Below are 20,355 nucleotides of genomic sequence, written 5' to 3'. Positions count from 1 at the left end.
TGTGGCACGCACCGGACCCCAGCAGGTCTTCCTGCAGGTAGTGGACCCACAGGACAGAGAGTGGGTTGGTGCCACGTTGCTTCTTTGGGCTGTGCCCGGCCGGGCTCCGTGGCAAACCCGGCCACAGGCGCTCGCCGACAAGCCCTCCGTCTGCGCCTTGCTCCAGATGGGGGCCCTGGGCTTCATCCGGGCAGGGTTTCTCCTCCTCTTGCTCGTTTATTCATCGGGTTTTGGTGAATCATTCTTAGTCTGGCCCCTCTCCTGAGACCACTCTGCCATGGGAGACCCTACCAGGAGAAGACGGCCCCAGACAACACAGCCCTCAGGTTCACAGGGACACACAAACCTCTCCACCACGATAAGGTGAAGGTTCCAGGAATAGGCTAGATGAAGATGTAGCACCTTAATAATGTTTAGTTGTTATTAATAAATTACTTTTGTAATCAACGTAACGCTTTTTTTTATTATTATTATTATTATTTTCTAGGCTCTCATTGAGGTGTGGGCTTTGTATGACCTCTCAGGGAGAGATTAAATCACTTCTGGTTAGGCTACAACCACCACATTTCTTTAGCTCATTCCCAAGTGTTCTAGACCAGATCACCCACCAATTACATCACTTCACACACACACGCACACACAATCAGAGTATACTAGACTCTTCTGTCTTCTCACACACTCAATAATGTGGTTGATAATTTAGATAAATCAGGTAGATTCCACTTTCCATCTTTAGAAATTCAGGAACTATTAATCTGTTTCTCTATCCTTATTCCTATAAATATGCAGCTTGCCAGGATCATTGCACTCAACAACAGAAATTGTCAATAAACACAGCATGAATAATAACCTCTCACACATGAGGGGGTCATTGCCTTGGCAGCAATTGGGGAGGCGCTGTTCTGTCTGGCGCACCTCAGAATATCTATTTCCTAGCCAGCGGAACCTAGTTTACGACAAAAAACTGAGAATTTACGGCAGCTCAGCTGCCACACACAGTCGTTCTTTCTTATCTTGAAATTAGTAAATGACTGGAGTGTACTATTACGATCATAAATCCTCATCTGAGTTTTCGCAAATGAACATACAACTTGTAACGTAAGCAACGGGAACTGTGTTTAGATTGTATACATTAATGTTCCTCATCACACCGTCCCGCTCCTATCAAAGGATCCAAGAATCCATATTTTCTGGGGTTATTCAGAATATTTTTGTGAGAAAGAGGTATTGAACCCCGAACTCACATGCGGGACGGGACGCACGCAAGGAGTGAACTTTTTAAAGCAGGAGGAGGCTCAGAGAGTTTAAGGAAAATACTGTCAGTTTATTTAAACTTCCACAAACGTGAAAAAGGCAAACAAAAGAATACAGACTCTCCTCAAGCTGTTGCAGCTTAAATGCCCACCCCCAACTCACACCATTTCTCCCCATTAAATTGGCTGACAGAGGCTGATTGGGAGAGCCCACTGGGATAGGTGAGAAATCAATACAACCATGATCAATCAAACAGCACAGAACAATAGCCCAAACACTATATATTCACTAAACGGTGCATACAAATATATATATATATATATATATATATATATATATATATATATATATATATATATATACAGCCCTGGTTCACATGCGGCACGCGTTCCCCATGGACCAGTTTACCAGACGAACAGGAAAAAGGGTAGTTCACTTGTGAGCGTTGTGTTGTGACAGACAAATTAATGTATGGTTAACTGTGTGAATTATGTATCATGTAAATAAATGAAGTGGATTAAACTGTGGTGTGTAGTTGTTTGTAGTGTGGTGCTATGTATGTATGCACAGGTAAACGGGGCTAAATGGTAGGATCTGGGGAAATGCGACCCTCGCTTTTAACAATTGTGTTCACAGAAGACGTTCATGTAATAAATACATGATATATGCGTGCATGTTACAGAAAATGAAATAATGGCCATAGGTCGTAAAAAACATCAGATGGATATATACGATAACTGGGGGCGGGGTATTCTGAACTAAAATAACGCTCATTGATCCACATGTTTGAAAAACATGTGATATGAATATGTACTTTTGGTTATTTATTAAACTGAATATAGCCTACCCTGATTATAGACCCTCAAAACCTACAAATAAGAATGAAAAATGCCACAATGGCATTTACTGACTACCTTATGACAATGAAATGCACATTTCTAATTAGAACTGTTAACAAAGTGCATTCTAATGCCAAAACAATGTTAATATTGTATTGTCCAAGGATTAAATGACTGTCACCCCGTGTTACGGCTCCAGGATGTTCGCTTGCTACGTCTAGGGGGGAAGTAGGGGAACCATAACACATGTTGGACTGACTGGGAGAACAAAAACGCATGGCACAACATCAAACTAGTAACATAGGTATATTTATTTGGCGAGCATTCCGCCAAGGGGAATAGGGAACTATAAGCGGAGCCAAATCAAAGAAAACAAGATAAAGTGACAACTAACTAGTGCACACATACAACCTAGCTAATACATACAGAGGGTTGCCCCGCTTCTAACCTGATGTGATAACAGAGGAAAACTACGTGATGGTAGTGTGATACCCAAGGGTGTCTTACCTATTCACCTAAACCCCTATGGCATCTCAAAAACAAAGGCAACAGCATCACACAGCCAACAAACAGGCAGACAATGGCGTGTTACAATGGCAGTGTTTCCCGCAGGATTTTTTTCAGCAGCGGTGGTGTGGTCCCCGAACCCTGTAGGGGGCTCCGGGGGCATGCCCCCCCGGCCGAAGTTTTTTTGTACCCTTTACATTGGAATGCATGAATCTGGTGCACTTTGAGAGGAGAATATGCACTTAAATCCTATTCAAACAGTCCTGTGTATTACTGTAGATGGGATTATTGGTGTTGTAACTTTGCCTTTTGTGTCTTCATTTACAGATTTTTATATTTTTGTATAGTAAAATTTAAACAAAAAATGCCACAACGCAAATATAATTTGCACAATTTATTTACAGATTTTTGCCTAATGCTTAAACACTAAACATGGTTGCTATGCCCAAAGCATAACTGTTTTTTACATAAGACACTTTGTTCAAAAATGAAATCTCTTGCAACAATGGGCAAAACACATCTTTTTAAATTATAAACCTAACTAAAATTTGAAAAGAACACAGACTCACACACATGAAAAATAAAAAATAAAGCTAATTGAATACCAATCAGTGTGAGCCTTAGCACTACAAATAGACCTCAGGTGAGCTCAGCTCCTTTGTGAGACAGTGAGAGTCAGGGGAAGAGGACAAGAGAGCGACAGGAGGATGAGGACAAGGAAGACAACAGACGGAGAACTGTGTTTTTGCTCATCCACAAAGGCTACATCCAGCCTGGGAGCATTTAATTCTCCTGGGCTTTTTAAAGAAGAGCTCCAGGGCTCTTCTGTAGGGGAATTTGGTGGTGGGGGGGCCATTGATGCTGACTCTCAAACAAGTCGCCAGATGCTCTCCCTGTAGCCTGTTTCTCAGGTCATTCTTCACCTACAATACAACAAATAGTAAACCATAAGTGGGTGGACGTTAGGCAATAACTAAATCATTGTTAATAATAATAATAATTTGGATCGAGTTCTAGGCCTATTGTGGTCTACACGGATCACAATCCCCTGGTATTTCTCCACCGGATGTATAATCAGAACCAGCGTCTCATGCGGTGGGCGCTGATTGTGCAGGGGTACAACCTGGTGATTCGTCACAAGAAGGGCTCCGAAAATCTGTTCGCGGATGCCCTTTCTCGTGTGTGATGTGTGCTCTTATGGGTGAGGGTGATACGTGTGTGGTTGTTTTCCTGTGTCTTCCTGTGTTCTCTGTAGGTCTCACGCCATTGGCTGTTCCTCCACCATCGTCCAACCCCCTGTCCAATCTGGGAGCTGTCTGATGGCCAATCAGTGTCATCAGGCCTTGATAACCTGCACCTGCCTGTCTCCATTCAGTGTTTCCCCCATGTTCACACCCTGAACAGGGTGTATTACCCTGTTCAGTGTTGAAAAGTCACGCTCACAGTTGACACTTGAGACTGGAATTGTGAGACCAATGGCAGCCAGTTTATTGAGTCCAGGATAAAGCTGACCCCACTCGTCAATCTGTGACGCCAGTCGCGTCATTATCTGCTGCTGGTCCATGCCCTGAAACAAAATGAGCATTAATTAAGCTACAAAACCTGTCAAACCTACTGACAATTTTTTATGTTCATACCTGGAATGCTACTATCAGGATATGTTGCCTGAAAGAGGTCCACTCTTGGATCACCTGGTCTCCTGTCAGAAATTTATTTGACAGGAGTTTTAGATTCCTCACACAGACAGCCTCGTCCTCCTTGGCAGCCTGAGGCCCAAGAACATGGAATGCTCCTAGCAGGTCTAGACTCCCAAAACGCCTCTCCAAACTCTCAACAAGCGCATCGAGATAAGGTTCCATCACCTAAACATAATAAAATAAAAACATATTTGTTTGTTTTTCTTAATATAGAGCATTTAATAGCAATTGCAAGACTTGTTGTACCTGATTTTTAAATCGGACCCAGAGTTGCTCTCGGCTGTGCTCCTCTAAGGAGCCTCTGTGTCTCTGGTTCCTCTCCTCCTCATGGACTACACCAAAACTTGATAACCCTGTAGGGTTATCAAGGTCTTGGTGTAGCCGTGAGAGAAATGATCCAGGAGGCCGATGGTCTCCCGCATCCCTTATAGTTCTCAAAATGGCAATCGTCACAGGAACCTAATTGAACAGGGATTATACATTTATTGTAAAAGCAGCCGAAAGTAAGAGCCTCTAGCATTTCAAATAAAATCTCACCTGGTGTTTCAAAGCCAGAAAATTTACATTTTCCTTCTGGAACAATTTGGAAAGGCAGGCCAGGTGAGGGAGTACATCTGCCTGCAGGTAGACTGCAGCCACAAATCTATATGTTGCCAGGAAGGAGTATAGCCCCTTGGCTAGTGGGCAATGGTTGACTTCTGACTCTTCCACCAAGGCAGACAGAACTGCACCAAGGTTGCGTTGCAGGCTCATTATGACAGAGTGCTGTGACAGCCAACGTGTGTCCTTCACCTCCTGAAAAATATTATTTTTTCATAAGATGAAAGCATAAAACCCATTTTTTGTTTTTTTGCTTTTCTTTCTGCATAACTTGCCTTCACTTTAAGGTCTGCCAGGCCCAGGGTCTGTGCTGCTGCTTTCAGAACAGATGTTCTGTTCGCACTGTTGCGAAAATAGAGGTGGAGCTGCTGCAGGTCGTCCCTGAAGGTTGCCATGTAAGGCACATTTGAGGAGGCATCCTTACAGGACAGGGCAAGCCGATGTGCCGCACAAGCAACAGACACCAGCCAGGAGACGCTGTCCTGAAGCTGCTTGGCCACTCCATTTTGTCTCCCTGCATCAAGTCGAAACCATTAACTTTGTAAAATGTAATTTTTTGGGATAATTGTATACTAATGAATCAGCTCAATATGCATACCAGTCATGACAGCAGCTCCATCTGTACCTAACCCATACAATTTTGATGTGAGATTGTCCTTTTTTCTCAGAACATCCCTGATGGCTGCAACAACTGTGTTAGCTTTGCCATCAGGGATACTGATCAGGTCCAAGAACTGGCTAAACAGCTGCCCTTCCTTATCAGTGTATCTGATAAAGACAGATGACAAAATCAATTCAAACGTGTCACCTTTTACATATATTTAATTAAATAATTTGTACTTTTATCGAACAAACTTGCCTAACATGCAGATCAAGTTGACGATTTATGGCGACATCTGTGGTTTCATCCACCTCCAATCCGATGGCCATAGATGCTCGGATCTCCTCCAGAATAGGCTCTTCCACCACAGTGTTGATTATTTCTAGCATCTCATCAATGATTCGATGGCTTGTATAATTTGCATATTTCCCAATCTTAAGAAGATAAAAATGAAACAGATATGGTTAATGTTGAATGAAAAGAAACAATATATACTAAAAGTATGGCATTTACCTTTAGCTTTTTGAAGTAATCAAGAGCAGGGTAATTTGTGTGGTGTGCCTGCTCCCTCTTTGTAAGGTGATAGAGGCACTTAAAACCTCCAATCACAGCCTCATGCTCCATCACCACCATCGGTTCGAGGGCAGCCAAAACTGAGCTTGATCCTATGGAAACAAAACATAAAAATAAAAAAAATAGATAAAAATACAGCTTATATGCAAGTATGCTGGTTACCTGTTTTGGTCTATTTACAGACCATATATGCAAAATGTTACCTTGCATCAATGCAGAGTGAGATTTCTCACTGTCCTGGTGATGTTGGGTTGAACAGTGTTTGTCCAGGTAGTCAACACGATAAAGTTCACACCCATTTTCAATAAATGGTCTCTTGGCCACAGCTCTTTTGGGTGCTTTCTTGTGTTGACGACACAAGCGACAAAACATTCCTGCAAGTAACAAGACTTTAAAAATTACATTTTTTTCCAAAAAGAATATGGTTGCTCACTAAGGTAATTTATAATGTTAAATACTCACCATGACCATGGATGTAGTACAACCAAGGCTTGAACCTGGGGATATCAACCCAGTTAGGGTCCCACCCAGACAGCCTGTGGCGGGTTTTAGATTGTGCTGCGGATGCCCCTTGCTCCTCTCGTTCTTCTCCTTGCTCCTCTCCCTGCTCCTCTCCTTGCTCCTCTCCTTGTTCTTCTCCTTGCTCCTCTCCCTGCTCCTCTCCTTGTCCCTCTCCTTGTTCAGGATCTACCACTGCACCCTCTCTCTCTTGTTCTCCTTGCTTCTCTCTCACTTCTCTTTCCTCCCTTACTTGGTCTACCTGTATTTTATAAACTTGAGCACCTAAACAACAAGTAAGAAATGCTAGAACATCTTATTTGATTCCTTCAAATTACCCTATATACATGTATTTGTAATGTTCAAATAATATCACCTTGCATTATGCATTCAAATCGAAAATACAATTCTCATTTGCTTGAAAGTTTGCTTCCCTGATTTGCTTTACTAACCTCAGCTCCTCCATTGTCCCCGTCTGCCTTTCTTTTTCTAATCACTCAGCTTTTTAGACTCATCTGCAAATGTAATATATATTATTTAACTATGTTACATATATACATTGTGCACAGTGCATCCCTTAAGAGCTTGTACCAGCCTTTTAACCCCTGAGCCCTAAGCCATTTTTGAGATGTTTTGGTTTGCCTGGATTTATTCTCTTATTGCATTCATCACCCTTATAATGCATAGCTGTCAAGCTATCATTTATTTGGGTCACAACCGGGACTATCAGAATATGTGTGCTGCAGTGATGTCGTTTGAATGTAGGAAATTATCAATTAGACAGTAAAAAAAAAAAAAGCAAATAATATCTCAGAATTATTTATTGATATGACACAAAAAAGGCAAATTGATTAAGCTTGTTATTGCTTAAAACACTTCTTCTTAGTCTTGGGAGTCAAAAAGTGATGAGAAAATTATAAAATAAATATGTTATACATAATAGAAACTATTCATGATCTTTTAAGAAGTCCTTAGGTTTTTTCCTTGCATTTATGCTAATGACCACATGCTTACAGGCGATTAGCATAAATCCCTAACTAAAATACGTGATGAAAACGGATTTTATATGGCAATAAAGAACATCGGATCTAACAGTATGGATTCATTTTTCAAAGTTCCCGAAAATACCTAGGCTATAAATTCCTGACTGGATATAAGCTCCTGTAAAGGCTATGAGTGATCCCAAAAAGAGCGACAACACGCACACACACAATACTGGAGGAAAAACGGCACGGAGGTTGCGGTTTATAGATACAATAAAATGATTGGGCTCAGAGGGTTTTTAACACTGGTGGTCATGTAGCGACACATTTTAGCAACTTACTTTCTCTCTCTCTGTCTGTCTCACTCTTTCCTTCTTTCTTCGATCTTCCGCTTCACTCGCTACTGCTAGAATCAATGTAACTTTGCAACCGTGTAGGGTAGCCTACTGCCAACAACTGCCACACTCGCTGTGTATTTTTCTTCTTTGATGTTGGTTACGTGACGATGAGCCGCGTGCTGCGCAATTGACGTTACGCGCTGTACATTTTCTAAAAGGAGCTACGTAAAAAAAAAAAAAAAAAATTAGGAGAAGGATTTTTATTGCAGCGGCGGAGAAAATTCAGCAGCGGCGGCGCGCCGCTGCTGTGTGAACGTGGGGGAAACACTGAATGGAGACAGGCAGGTGCAGGTTATCAAGGCCTGATGACACTGATTGGCCATCAGACAGCTCCCAGATTGGACAGGGGGTTGGACGATGGTGGAGGAACAGCCAATGGCGTGAGACCTACAGAGAACACAGGAAGACACAGGAAAACAACCACACACGTATCACCCTCACCCATAAGAGCACACATCACACACGAGAAAGGGCATCCTCGAACAGATTTTCGGAGCCCTTCTTGTGACGAATCACCAGGTTGTACCCCTGCACAATCAGCGCTCACCGCATGAGACGCTGGTTCTGATTATACATCCGGTGGAGAAATACCAGGGGATTGTGATCCGTGTAGACCACAATAGGCCTAGAACTCGATCCCAAATAAACTTCAAAAAACTGGAGCGCAAACAGCAAAGCCAGAGCTTCCTGTTCGATAGTAGAATACCGTCTCTGGCACTCATTGAACTTCCGCGAGAAGTAGCAGACCGGATGGTCCAGACCGTTGGAATCCTCCTGGATAAGAACGGCACCGGCGCCTACATTACATGCATCTACCTCCATCTTGAATGGCTTCTCAAAATCAGGAGCCACCAGAACAGGGATACTACATAGCAGAGCCTTAACGGAAACAAAAGCGTGTTGGCAATCTGGAGACCACGCAAACGGGACCAAGGGGCTCAACAGACTAGTCAGTGGGGCGACAACAGAGGAAAAATTCCTACAGAAACCACGATAGTACCCAGCCATACCCAAGAAGCGGCGCAGCTCACTCCGGCTGGTGGGCACTGGGAAGGCAGTGATAGCAGTCACCTTAGCCTCCAAGGGGTGCACTTCACCACCCCCAACCTGTTTACCAAGGTAAGTAACGGTAGCCCTACCAAACTCACATTTTGCCAAATTCAGCGTCAAGGAAGCCCCCGCCAAATGCTGGAACACTGTTGTCAAGGTATTTACATGAGCGGCCCAATCAGACGAATACACAACCACATCATCGAGGTATGCAGCACAGTGTGGGACGTCAGCTAAAACAATATTCACCAAGCGCTGGAAAGTGGCAGGTGCGTTCCGCATCCCAAACGCCATCACAGAGTACTGCTGAAACTTGTCTGGAGTAACAAATGCAGAGATCTCCGAAGCACGAGCAGTGAGTGGGACTTGCCAATATCCCTTTAACAGATCCAGCTTTGTCACGTACCGGGCAGACCCAATGGTGTCCACACAATCATCAATACGCGGCAACAGGTAAGAGTCAGGAATCGTGACTGCGTTCACCTTCCTATAATCCGTACAGAAACAGAACGTGCCATCCGGCTTGGGTACCAAGAGGCATGGTGAACTCCAAGGGCTAGAGCTCGAAGTCGCCAGATTATTCTCTACTAAATAAGACCCGGCTGCTTCATGATCAACCTTTTTGCAGCGTTAACGCGGTATGGAAGCTGCCTGATAGGTACTGCACCTCCCACATCTATATCATGTTTCAAAACAGTGGTCAGGGAAGGAACATCACCGAACAGACAAGGGAACTCACGTATTAGGGCTATCATTCAGCCCTACGTTCCTCCTCCAGATAGGCCAGATGCGAGTCAAGAGATAACAGCATCTGAGAGTTCAACAACCGAGGGGTCTGTTGACCCGGAGTGCTCCCTCAGGAGCACTCCGCAACTCCAATCCATCCTCGTCACCCTCAGTAACCTGGTAGGAGCTTGGAACCAATACAGCTGGAACGGCAGACTTGACCTTGGGACCCGTAGACCCTTCTACGGAGTCCTCATGAGGAGTAACTTTTGCATGATACAACTCAAGCATGTTGACATGGCAAACTCTTGAGTTGCGCCTCCGATCTGGGGTCTGTACAACATAATCTGTGTCACTCAACTTCCGTCCCACACAATAAGGACCGGAGAAACGGGCAGAGAGAGAGGATCCGGGAATGGGCAGCAGAACTAGAACCTGGTCACCTGTCTGCAGTGAACGTGGGACAGCCTTCTTATCGAAGTGACGCTTCATCCGCTTCTGTGAGGCGGACAGAGCTTCCCTAGCGAGGGCACAGGCACTGTGCAACCGTTCACGGAACCGGCTCACATAAGTTAACACATTCTGAGAAGAAGCACTACCCGAGCTAAGCTGGTCTTTCAGAACTCTGAGAGGGCCGCGTACTGTGTGTCCAAAAACAAGGTCAGCCGGACTAAACCCTAAGGACTCCTGAACGATCTCACGAACCGCAAACAAGGCAAAAGGAACACCCTCATCCCAGTCCCTCCCGGTCTCGAGACAGTACTTTCGCAGTATGGATTTAAGCATTTGGTGCCAACGTTCGAGGGCACCTTGAGACTCAGGGTGGTAGGCACTGGAAACTCTGTAATAGACAAAGATGTCAATACCTGCTCAAAAAGGTAGGAAATTAGTTCCTTGATCAGTTTGCACAACTTTCGGGAGCCCAAACGTCGAGAAAAACTTAATCAAAGCCTTGACTACTGCCTAATGGTCAATAAAAACTGGTTACCAGTCCTAGACTTAGGCAATGGGCCAACACAATCAACTAACACATGCTCAAAAGGCTCACCTAACACGGGTATCGGACAGAGAGGAGCGGGTGGAATAACCTGGTTTGGTTTTCCTGTGACCTGACAGGTGTGACAAGTACGGCAGAATGCAGCTACATCACGTTTCAGACCTGGCCAAAAGAAGTGCCTTAGAATCCTGTCGTAGGTTTTTGTGATACCTAAATGACCAGACCATACGGGACAATGAGCAAGTGATATAATATCCTGTCGATATGCAACAGGTACTACAATCAGATAGATCAAACTCCAGTCACTTTCTGAATCAAGAGATGAAGTCCACTTACGCATGAGAAGAGCATTATCTAGGAAGTAACCCACCTTACCATCGACATCACCACCCGGAACAACAGCCTTCACATAATACTGCTCCAGTGTAGAATCAATCTTTTGCATCGCAACCAGCTTATCACGAGTTATCGGTAGAGGCAATGGGTCGAGACTAAGGCCAGCACACTCAACGGCATTGTTCTTATCAGGCTGTGGAGGGGGCACAGGGGTAGCACCAGTAACCTCATTTGTGTCCCCTACTGGGACAAGAAAGGAGTCGGATAGGTCAACCACATCACTCAATGGTCGGGACTGCGCCCGTGTAACAGCACCCACTGGAAAAATCCCAGGGAATCTCTCGGCTAACTCATCCACAGCGTTAGCTTCGGGACAGTCCAATACCTCCAACATAGGCAGCACTCTGCCTCCAGCAATATCATTGCCCATGATAAACTGAACGCCTTTTACCGGCAGATTATGACGTACCCCGACTTTGAAAATTCCACTGACCAAATCACATTTTAAATGTACCAGGTGCAAGGGGCCTGGCACAAACCCCATCTCTATGCCCTGAACCAAAACACTGGAACCACAGAATGAATCACCTGACAATGGCACTAAATCAGAGAGAATAAATGACTGGGCCGCCCCAGTGTCTCGGAGAATCTGAAACTTTTGCTGGTCCTTTAGATCACCGGTCAGTGACACGAGACCACTCAAGATGAATGGTTTGTAGCTGGGGTCAGGAAGGTCAGAAACACACCCAGTCGGCATAACTGCCACAGAGCGAGAAACTGGACTTATCAATCCAACCCCCTTTGGTTGTTGAACGGGTGGTGGATGATTTCTCACACGAAGTTGACAGTCAGCAATTAAATGGCCAAGTTCATGACAATAAAAACACTCCCGTTCCTCCCTACAGCATAAAGGAAGCGAAACTGACTTGCGAAACTGAGTGGTGGGAGAGGTAGAGAACACATGAGCGGGCTTGTGGGTCAGTACAAACTCGTCCGCTAGCACAGCTGCCTGGGACAGTGACACCAGTTTTTTGCTCATTCAAGTATGTTACTATTCGTTCGGATTTACTATTCTTAAATTCCTCCAGCAGGGCTAATTCTCGGAGAGGAAGAATCTGTAGTTTTAGTGGCGGTGCACCACCGATCAAACAAGGTGGCCTTCTCTCGAGCAAACTCCATGAAAGTACGATCAGGAGACTTTTTGCAACTCCTAAACTTTTGTCTATATGCCTCAGGCACTAACTCATACACACGAAGAACAGTGGTTTTAATAATTTCGTAATCTTGACTGTCCTCCAACGAAATGGACGCCAACACCTCTTGAGCTTTACCAGATAGTTTACACTGAACCAAGAGGGGCCACACCTCTTTAGGCCACTGCATAGAAACTGCGATGCGTTCAAACACACCAAAATAAGAATCGACTTCCGATTCCCGGAACTGCGGAACCAAAGCCATTTGTTTAGTCATATCCAATGTGCCAAATGAGCTACCTAGTGGAGAAGAGAGGGTGGTTTGGGGTGAACGTGCCGCACTTGCAGCCTCCAATTCCAACCTCCGTAGCTTCACCTCCTTCTCTGCCTCAATCCGTTGAATCTCCAGTTGGTGCTCACGCTCAGCTTGCCTCTCTCTCTCCTGCGCCTCCATATTCAAGCGGGCCAACCTTACTTTCAGACGGGCGTCCTGAGACGACATTGATAAAGTAGGTGACAATGGATTAAAACGCGGTAAGGTAGAGCGTGGCTTAGCCTCTGCCCCAGCCTGCATGTCCGCACTGGTATCACTACAAGGAGAAGCCGCTGTCACACCAAGCACCTCCTTATCCACCAGCATTTTCACGACACACTCCTTAAGTCTTGCTTTGATCAGGGCCCCCTGAACTGGAAACTCAAAATGATCCGCTATGGCATATAAATCAGCCTTCCGGCATCTGTCAATCCGATCCATAGACGGATCAGCCAAAAAGACACCCAAATCAAAAGCCTCCATAACGAGCCCAACAAAACAACTACTGCCTATCCTATACACACAAACCAGCTACTCTATGCACACAACTCACAGCCAGCCCGACGTGGAGTCCTACAATGAGTATCCCGGATGAGCCCCCAAATATGTTACAGCTCCAGGATGTTCACTTGCTACGTCTAGGGGGGAAGTAGGGGAACCATAACACATGTAACTGTTGGACTGACTGGGAGAACAATAACGCATGGCACAACAGCAAACTAGTTACATAGGTATATTTATTTGGCGAGCATTCCGCCAAGGGGAATAGGGAACTATAAGCGGAGTCAAATCAAAGAAAACAAGATAGTGACAACTAACTAGTGCACATATACAACCTAGCTAATACATACAGAGGGTTGCCCCGCTTCTAACCTGATGTGACAACAGATGAAAAATACGTGATGGTAGTGTACACCCAAGGGTATCTTACCTATTCACCTAAACCCCTATGGCATCTCAAAAACAAAGGCAACAGCATGACACAGCCAACAAACAGGCAGACAATGGCGTGTTACAATGGAGACAGGCAGGTGCAGGTTATCAAGGCCTGATGACACTGATTGGCCATCAGGCAGCTCCCAGATTGGACAGGGGGTTGGACGATGGTGGAGGAACAGCCAATGGCGTGAGACCTACAGAGAACACAGGAAGACACAGGAAAACAACCACACACGTAACACCCATGTTTGGTTTTCAGCGATAACAGCGTCCATAGCAACCACGATAGCAACCACCATAGCAACGAAATAAAATGTTGGGTTACTTAACGTAATCCCTGGTTCTTTGATAAGAGAGTGAGGTGTTTCACTATGGGGAATCGCCTAGGCGTGACCTACTACGGAAGCTCCAATTGAACCACGTCTGTCCTTGACAGGTCGGACTGTGCCACAGGGCCCTGCCCCCTCCACTTTTAAAGTCGACCCACCCTCCTCAAATCATTCTATACCGGTTTCTCTCTGCGTGAATGCAAGGAGGGATGTGTTGGTGAAACAGCTAACTCTGTTATCAAAGAACCAGGGATTACGTTAAGTAACACAAAGTTATTTTTCTAACTTCGCTATGTTTCACTATGGGAGATATAGGCCAATCCCGTATTGCATATGTCTCCCGAAGCCATGCAAATTCAGCCAGGCAGCAAATATCACTCTGAGTCTGGTGAGATCGCCTCCAGCACGGCTTGAGAAACAGAAGGCCCTGAGACATCCAGCCTATAAAACCTAACAAAGGTGTGAGGCGTAGCCCAGCTCGCCGCAGCACAAATGTCACACACTGACACTCCTCTGAATAAGGCCCATGAAGTAGCCATACCCCTTGTGGAGTGGGCCCTCAAGCCATGGGGGGGCTGCAAGCCCCTACATCCATAAGCAAGAGATATAGCCTCTACAATCCAGTGAGACAGCCTCTGGCGGGACAAAGGCTTGCCCCTATGGGGATTGGCCCAAGACACAAACATTTGATCCCCTTTCCTAAAAGCAGCTGACCGACTCACATACACATGCAGAGCCCGCACTGGACATAATGTATTGGGTCTCTGCTCCTCCGCAGAGGAGAAGGGAGGCGGATGAAACGCAGACAGTTCCACCATGAGACACCTATAGGCCGACTCAACCACCAAAAGGCACAAAAGCCGGATTGGGCTGAGCGTTTTCCCGTGAGGCGAAGAGATCTACGGCTGCCAAGCCGTACCTCTGCCATATTTGTACCACAACATGTGGATGAAGAGTCCACTCCGCGTACAAGGGGTTCCCTCTGGACAGAAGATCTGCTCTTCTGTTCAGGACGCCTGGTACACGTGTTGCCCGAAGGCACAGGAGCCTGGTGCTGCTCCACAAGATAATTTCTCGAGCTAACTCGTGTAGTTTCAGTGAGCGAGTGCCGCCCTGCTGGTTGATGTATGCCACAACAGTGGAATTGTCTGTCTTTACCAAGACATGGCGGCCCAGGATAAATTGTAGGAAGTGTTTTAGAGCAAGGAACACTGCCCAAAGTTCCAGGAGGTTTATGTGAGCCTGAGATAGATTGTGGCTCCAGGTGCCATTCACTGCTCTGCACATCATTGTCGTACCCCACCCTGACAAGGGCGCTTCCATTGTCATGGTTACCCTGGACGACACCGCCCCCAGCGGGACGCCCGCTGTCAGAACTGTGCGCAACGACCAGGGGGTGGAGAGCAGTAACACACGCTGGTGTTACTTTCACCTTGCGATTCAGGTGGCGACGGGGGCACAGACGCAGTGCTGCGACACAGTGCTGAAAATCTCTCATCATCAGAAGCCCGAAATGTACTGATATCACTGATATCACCGAAGCCATAAGGCCAAGTAGGCGTAGGCATAATCTGAACGCTACAGCCTCTCTCTGCATGAAAATGGAGAGACACTGCGTGAGAGACGTTAGTCTCCTCTCTGATAGTGTGATGCGATAAGAGAGAGAGTCTATATGGAGACCCAAATATTCTGCACATTGCGCGGGGTCCACACGGCTCTTAACCCAATGTATGCAAGATCCCAGAGTCCTGAGATGGTTTACCACCGTAGCAGAATCTCAGAGTGTCTGTTTCCGCTGTTTCTTAGCGGTGACAGTGCTGCCTCCATACACCTGCTGAACACTCTTGGGGCCAATGATAGCCTGAATGGGACTACTTGGTATTCGTAAGCCCTGTTCTGAAACGTGAACCGGAGAAATTTCCGGTGCGCGGGAAAGATGGCGATGTGAAAATATGCGTCTGAGAGATCGATCGTTAGAAACCAATCCCCTGGACGGATTGAACGACAGAGCACTTTGTGTGTTAACACCCTGACCGTGTATTTGCGCAGGTGTCTGTTTAACACAGGGAGATCTAATATGGGGCAGAGGGACGAGCTCCCTCTATTTGGAATGAGAAAATAACGGGAGTAAAAACCCTGTAGGGCTTGCTCGTTCGGGACAACCCTGATCGCTTGTTTTTGCAGCAGGGACGCTATTTCGTCCTCTAGGATTTGTGCCGAATCCCCACTGGCCATAGAAACTAACACGTTCCACACGAGTAGCGAGCAGGCCCATGTGATCGCGCTTCAACGACGTCACCCTTGGGACCCGAGGGGAGAGGTCTGCTCTCGCAGGAAGAGTGTGAGCTCCCACTATGGGAATAAAGGGACCAAGATTTTGGTTTACTTTGTTTTGTTTTGTGCATTTCAACCTTGGCTCTGGGCCTGGTTGTGAAAATGCAGGAGTTTTTTTTCTCACGTTTGCCACTGTCTCAGTTCGCTCTGAACGTGAGGCCAGACCAGAGGTGACACTCTGAAAATGCTTGGTGGCACTGTTTCAACTGTTGCCCCTGTCTGAGTTCGCTCTGAACGTGAGGCAAGAGAGACTGAGAAAGAGCCCCAGGAGAAGCTGGGACTGCTAGGGTGCATGCTTCTTTTTCCCATCCCCAGGGTGGGGAGAGCAGTTCCTAGCTGCCGCAGCAGCGAAGGAGTGTTTGCCCCATGGCCTTGGGTTCTCTGACCTAGGCTGTTGGTTGGCCTGTGGGCCAGCTGTGTGGGCTGGTCTGTGGGCTCTCTGAGGCCTGTTTCCCCCTTGTTTTCCTATTGCTGCCGCTGCGGCAGCCGCAAAGCTTGACCTCGCTGGTTGGGGTGGGCAGGGAGCCTGTTTTCAGGGAAGGCAGAGATCGAAGGATTCTCCTTCCTGTTTCCTGAGAGTGCTGGTCCCTCTCATTTTCTCCAGCGCTGGACTGAACAGAGCCTTGGTTGGGTCACACGCAGCATCCATGACCTCGGCTTTCTGTGTGTCACTCAGACCAGAGAGTTTAAGTCACAACGCTCTCTCACCTGAGACCGCAAGTCCCATGACTCGGCCACAGCCCTGAACTGCACCCCGTGAGGAGCGTAGGACTAGGTCATTTAAAATGCAAATTTCATCCCAGAGGGCAGGGTTGGGTGACCCAGTCTAGCTGAAGACCCATTTTTCCTCTAGGAATTCAGCTTGATATGCAGACAGCAGTGTCATGGCATTGAGTGAGGATACCAACTGTGCCGCATATTTATACATCCTCTGGTACGTGGAAGCGGTGAGGCGGTCCATCTTACCAGGCAGAGAGATGCTCGAAGAAGCGGAGAGAGAGCGACGGTTTTGGTGGAGGTGGTAAGCCACTGAAGGCTCCACAGCTGGGGGTTCGGCCGGCCCCAGCTCTCCCATCCCGTAGATCTCAAGCTTCGAGCAGCCCTTGGTTGGAAGCTTGGTTGGACCAGTAGCGGCTCATTTCCTTCATGCAGATGGGAACTGCTGGCAGGAGCTGCTTAGAGGGCGGTTGGGCTGGTGGGAGCCTCTTGCCATCGTACAGGTCTCTCTCTGCCCCTTCAGCATCCGGGGATGCAGGCCATGAATGCCCAATTTAGCAGTAGCCCGTTTGCACACCTCATACAGGTTACTGTCCACTGGTTGCACAGCGTCAGAGGTGCTAGGGGGTCTGGATTGCTGGACAGGAAAAGTGGAATCGTCTTCCTCTTCCTCCATTCCGTCCATGTCGAGGAGGTCAGAGTTGGCGTCGCCCTCTGCGTCCTCAGCGCCCAGTACCGCATCGAAGAATTCATCGAATAGCGGGGGCACGAGCGGGGATGCCGCCTCCATCATGTCCACCCAGCTCGTTGTCTCTTGAGACTGATGGGTATTCGTTGAGGCTTTAGTGTTGGCACCTGCCAGGCAGGGGTCCTGGTTGGTAGCCACCGTCACTCTAAGCCTCCTTTCAAGAATTTTCTCCGGCATCGATGCACAGTGAGCGCATGAATGAGGGTCCGCTAGCGAAGTTTGAGCGTGTTTAATGCCCATACACGCTATGCACATGGGCTGGGGGTCCCGGCCTGATATGGAGGCTCCACATGACGCGGGGCACAGGCGGGATACAGCCTCCTTAGCCTTCGGCTCCGACCCTTTGGCGGGGGTGGCGGACGAAGACATAGTGCAGACTGTGCTCGCCATGATGCGTTAGTCTCTGGGTGTTTTGGCTCAGCCAACAAGCTAGTGTTAACTGTGCCGCGGTAAGCTCGCCTTGACGCGTTAGCCGATAAGCTACACCGTAACCAGTGACACATGTAAGCAAATATAGGGGAAATGGAGAAGCAGCTCGCCTTTACGCGGACACTGCCCGGAGAACGCGGTGTAGTAATAGATAGCTTCTTACGAAGTACTTACTCAGCCGAACCAGGTTAAAAGCCTATGACTGCGTTCGAGGACGGAATCCTTGGCGGCACGTCTGTGAACTGTTAAGCAGTTAAAGCTAGCCTAGATGAGCCGAGGGAGCTTGAGTAGCTTTCTCACGGGAAGAAAGCAGAATGATTTGAGGAGGGTGGGTCGACTGTAAAAGTGCAGGGGCCGGGGCCCTGTGGCACAATCCGACCTGTCTGTCAAGGACAGACGTAGTGCAATTGGAGCTTCCGTAGTAGGTCACGCCTAGGCGATTCCCCATAGTGAATCACAGAACGAAGTTAGAAAAAGAACGTTGTATTCTATCAATTTCAGCTGAGACCTGAAAGAACCTTCATAATAACTTAGAAACTATACATCATATGCATACATATATACATTAAGTGAATGAATATTATGAAAATAAAATACAAATTTCTCGCTAGAAATGTGAAAAAACATTAAAATGCTAAATGTATACCAGAAAAATGCATTTTCCCCTGAGAATATTTCAGCCATTTCGTTTGTTTTTGCAGACAGAACATTGACAGTCACGTGATGTGCATGCAGGCCTATAGAAAATAAGAGGCCAAAAAAACGTAGGCATCTCACATGTTTGAGCCGTTATTATAAAACCACTATGTTTCCACCATGGACCAACGTAGTTATACTAGATTTTCGTGTGAGCCTGGGTTTCACACACACAGACACACACACACACACACACACACACACACACACACACACACACACACACACACACACACACACACACACACACATTCACACACAGACCATACACACAAAGACCACATATACACACACAGACCACACACACACACAGACAACACATTCACAGACATACATTGGAACAGGAAGAGTGGCAAAATACAAGTTCCTGTCTATCTTCATTACATTTGATTTCATTTTATTTCACTGATATGTCTACCAAGACTGGCTAGGACGGACTTTGTGTGTGTGTGTTGTGTGTGTGTGTGTGTGTGTGTGTGTGTGTGTGTGTGTGTGTGTGTGTGTGTGTGTGTGTATGGGTGTGTTGTCTTTGTGTATGTGTGTGTCTGTGTGTGTGCATATGTGCATATGCACGCAAATGTGCATGCAAATAAACATGGCTCTCGGTTTAATCTTAATTATGTCCAGTGAGAAGAGTCGGACCATAGCCAATCACACTCCCACGTGATTCTATCAAGTGACGAGTTCCTCTGAGGGGGCTCAGAGACAAGGGGCGTAGCGTCTCTCCACAGGCTGTGAGGGGAGAACAGTGCTGCTGTTCTGTAGAGCATCCTTCATGAGGTGCCCCAAAGTTGATCAGAGAACCGTCAAATATATCATAGACACGGCGTCACACCCTCACACACGTGCACACAAGACAAAAAAACACACACACACATTCACACACACACACACACACACACACACACTGACGCGCACAAGCTTCACACCCAGATACAAGCACGCAAGCACATGCATGCGCAAACATGCAAACACGCACATGCACACACAAATAAATTGAAGCCCTGCAGGGGGCAAATCATTCACACAGCTGAGGTAGGGCACAGGTGGTGATAGCTGTGTGTGTGTGTGAGAGAACGTTTTTGTGTGAGCGTGTGATTGCGGTGTGTGTGTGTGTGTGCGTGTGTGAATGTGTGTGTGTGTGTGTGTATGTGTAGGAAAGAGTTTCTGTGTGAGTAAGTGTGTGTGTGTGTGTGTATGTGAGAGAGAGAGAGTATGTGTGTGTGTGTGTGTGTGTGTGTGTGTGTGTGTGTGAGAGAGAGAGCGCATATGTGTGAGTGTGTGTGGGTCTGTGTGTGTGAAAGAGTTCATATGTGTGTTTGTGTGTGTGTTTATGTGTGTGTGCTTGTGTGTGTGTGTGTGTGTGTGTGTGTGTGTGTGTGTGTGTGTGTGTGTGTGAGTGAGTGAGTGAGTGAGTGAGTGAGTGAGTGAGTGAGTGAGTGAGTGAGTGAGTGAGTGAGTGAGTGTGTGTGTGTGTGTGTGTGTGTGTGTGTGTGTGTGTGTGTGTGTGAGTTTGTTTGTGTGTTATTGTGGCGATCGTCTGGCTGATAGAAGGCAGGGGGGGGGCGGGGGGGAAGCAGTGGGGTACAGGGGTCACA

This window comes from Pollachius pollachius (genome assembly GCF_949987615.1).
Source record: "Pollachius pollachius genome assembly, chromosome: 3".
Taxonomy (NCBI): Eukaryota; Metazoa; Chordata; class Actinopteri; order Gadiformes; family Gadidae; genus Pollachius; species Pollachius pollachius.
The sequence above is the reverse complement of the archived record's forward strand: the minus strand, read 5'-3'. Positions refer to the sequence as shown.